General features: G+C 33.6%; 1 long non-coding RNA gene across 1 annotated transcript; it reads right to left on the bottom strand.

The window, feature by feature from the left end:
* Positions 1 to 709: 709 nt before the first annotated feature.
* On the bottom strand, positions 710 to 1,956 carry LOC149241450 (uncharacterized). The gene is made up of 2 exons (XR_016245630.1): positions 1,220 to 1,956; positions 710 to 830 (listed from the first exon to the last, which is right to left on the bottom strand). It is a non-coding gene; the product is annotated as an uncharacterized LOC149241450 (long non-coding RNA).
* Between the last annotated feature and the right edge of the window lie 1,859 nt (positions 1,957 to 3,815).

Here is a 3,815-nt window from a genome sequence, read left to right as displayed (position 1 = left end):
CAACCCAGAATCTCACAAAAGAAATAATAAAAAGAATTTGACTCTTGCAATACTTGCCAACTTCTGTTTGCCATTTTGACTGTAAATGAAGATTATAGAAATGCTCAGAACCACTTATGTTGCATGCTTCAAGACATCCTAAATTAAAACCTAGGTTCCAAGTACTCTGGATGTAACAAATTTAAGGATGTTCAATTTGAACTGGTGATTTTTGGCAAATTTTTAAAGTCGTGAGTGATCTAATTATAAATTACAATTTACTTGCATCAAAGCAAAGGAAACAAATTAAACAAAACTGAAAACCTGCAGCATTGTACATTGGATGCAAAGAGGTACACCTTAAAAATCAAATAACTACAAAGCTTTAAATAGTCTACAGTAAAACGGCATGCATCTTAAGCTCCGTTTTTTTCACAGATTCCAACCCATTCACCCTCCATCCTCTACAACTTTCATCATAGCACTCTGCTACTTTCCTCATATAACATGAAACAGAGAAACGACGAGACAACACACGTAACACACATAACATATATAACACACATAAGACATATAACATGAAACAGAGAAATAACGAGACAACACAACACAATGGAAGCGCTTCCAGAACACACGAACACACACAAAAACCAGAACAGAGACAGAGAAGCCGAAGGAGAATAAGCAGAGCTGTATGTAGGTTCACGGACGTATATATGCCCGTCGCATCTCTTCTCAGTCTACTCTCATTTCCAACAACCCTACTACTTTCTTTCTTAAAAGTTCCAAAAGATCTCCAATCTTCCCATCTCAATCTAGCACCCTATGCTATTTTTCCATAGACGGATAACCTGTAATAATACAATAAATATTCAAATTACACCGTGAAGAAATTAAATGAAAAAACATTAAAATTATTCAAATTACACCTCTAGGAAATTAAATAAAAAAACATCGACATAGGAAATGATATCCATCGTCCAGTAAATTTAATTCAGTTTAATTAACTTAATTCATATTAATATAAATAATTAATTAAAGTGAGAAATCTAAAAATTTCAGAATAAACCATACAATTATAGAAAAAAATTGATCTATCGCCGTACCATACCATATATGTTAGCACCAAGGGAGCAGAAATGGAAAAGAAAGAAATGCAAATATTAGATTAAATGACAGCACAACTCGCTTCCTCCATTACATCAAACAACATTCAAGAAGAAAAAAAGCATTCCCTTACCCCACCAAATTATATTGTAAAGAATTTAGTCAAAATAACTCCTCTGCTTCGGAAATCGCTTCTTAATGCCTTCCATATTTTCTCAATTCTTCCGCTCTGATTTCACAGTGGATATCTGACATGAATTCCTCCTCCACACATGGCATTTTCTTACATTTCCCGTGGAAAATTCAAAACCCCAGCCAGCTTCTTCACCATGGGAGGAAGCAAAGAGAGGTAGAATCGAACCACCAGACCAGTTAGCGAGGCCACCACACAATTAAATCCGGAAGTCGGGAGGCCATCCAGAGGCTTCATTGGAAAATCTCATCAGAAATTCGCCCTCAACATCGCTGTCTAGTACAAATTTAACACATAAAATACTTCTTTCATGGTTACCCTCTTTTATCAGAGACAGGACAGGGAAGCTGCGCTTCTCACCTTTCATTCATCGTTGCCCTCTTTCTCACCTCGAAGGATGAAACGTGTGAAATCGAGAAGCCCTGTAATGGTCCTGCCACAAAAATCCCAAGTGAAGCTGCAGCCACAAATCGGTATAAAATGCAATCCGCCGCAGCAGCCCCTCCTCCAATTTAAGCCAATCGAACGGTTACATAGATGTAGGTTCCAGAGCTTACTGGAGACGAACAGGAGGATACAGGCAAAGACGTGCGAGGGATTAAGAAATGTAAAGGTTAAGAGGTACACAGATATGCTTTTACCGACACAGAGATATGATATCGCCCTAAACTGTGAGATATGGCGATTCTGTTGCCAACTGTGAGATATGGCGATTTGCATGCTTGCCAGATACCATATGCCATGCGCGGCCAAATGCCAGATGCTATGCGCGGGGAGGGGGAGGGATAATGAATCGAACCCTCGAATCAAACGGCTAATATCAATTCCATCATCTAACAACGAAATCAAGGGCGCAGGAAGGTACAGAGTGGCACTGGAGGGGAGTTCTTCCCAGAGGAACGCCTTACGATGTAATAATAATTTTATTAAATTGTTATCACGATTTCAATAAATTTTGTGTTTAAATTTTTTTATTTCAAAATTATTATCACGATTTTAATAAATCTTGTGTTTATTTTTTTCATTAAAATAATAATTTTCTTATAATGAGATACTCAGCCCCTTTAATATAATTTAAATTTAAAATTAAACAAAAATTAGGCAAAAGTTTGATTTACACTTAAATTTATATTTAAATATATATCTAGATTTTAGATTCTGAATCAACTTGAAAAAACGATATACACGTGGAAAAACGGAATTAAAATATCTGACTCGTGCGTGGAAAACATATCTGACCCGGATTTTAAATATTTGATTTGCGTTTACTCCGTAACTTGGTTTAAGTCTGGCTTTGTTTCAACCACATAATACACGTCAGTGTCGTACAGATGTAGCCGTCGATGGGACGAAATGACAGTCAGGAAAGAGAGCCGTCGATGGGACGAAATGACAGTCAGGAAAGAGAGCCGTCGATTCGACAAGCTCGCAATTCTTAACGTAAATCTCGATAAGAAGAAAATGCCGTTTGAGTTTCCGTTCCTGCATTGTTCCAATAGATTAATGGTTGCCTTTATTAATATGCACTTAGTAATAAATTAATTAATATCATACAGTGTAATCTATTTTATTTAATTTGAGGATATTTTGTTTGATGTTATACATGATATGTAATATATAGTTTAAATAATTAAGGTTAAAGTTGTAAAATATATATATTTTTGTTGACTGAGAAATACGTAATTTATAAATTACGTAGTTTGTAGGGTATAATATTTTATCATGTTTTTTAATTTGCATAATTTGATGGTTGATGACTATGTTATGAAGTACTATGTAAATTATGAAATTCAAAGTTCAAATTTTTACAGGTCAAACCAACAAAAAAAAATATTTTTTTTATCTTGTTTTAATTTTAAATTTTATGGAGAGAGATTTATAGTGCTGATTACTTTTGTGGGAAACAAAATATCCCAAAGGGCATTTATGCTCAAGTGAGTGTCTAACACCTACATGACACTAACTTACAACTCAATGAGTCCATTAAGCTACATCCAACCATGGATGTCTCACATCGGAAAGTGTTTGTGACCACTTTCTAAACTTGTTTAACACATTCACTGTGGTTTGTAGATGGTTGTGTTAGGTTCAAGAGTATAAGGTCCGTCCTTCCAACTTAGCCCCAAGACTTTTATTTAAGGGAAATGTCAATAATTTTTCTTATCAATGTGTCATGAATTTAATAGCTTTTTGAAAGAGCTTGGTTGTGGCTAGAAAGATGTGTAAAAATTTGTACTTAATTTAAAGTTGGCAAAATACTTAAAAAAATACTAATATTGAATAAAATATTTCAATATCCACCCACCTTAAATAAAATAATTTTATATTAATTTTATTTTAAATGAGTGTAATGATTAAAAGTATGTGTTTCCTCTTAAAAAATTATAAGTTCAAATGTAAAGTGAAATAAAATATATACACCTCCTTAAATTTTAATAATCAAAATTAAAATAAATATACATTTATTCCTAAAATTTTAAACTTAAATCTTAAATTAAACATAAAAATAAAACCATATAATATATCTTTTTATTTA

This window comes from Pinus tabuliformis, chromosome 8 (assembly GCF_031772625.1).
Source record: "Pinus tabuliformis cultivar Carrire ecotype Pingquan chromosome 8, CPIR1, whole genome shotgun sequence".
Lineage (NCBI taxonomy): Eukaryota > Viridiplantae > Streptophyta > Pinopsida > Pinales > Pinaceae > Pinus > Pinus tabuliformis.
This window is presented reverse-complemented; position numbering and strand designations above follow the sequence as displayed.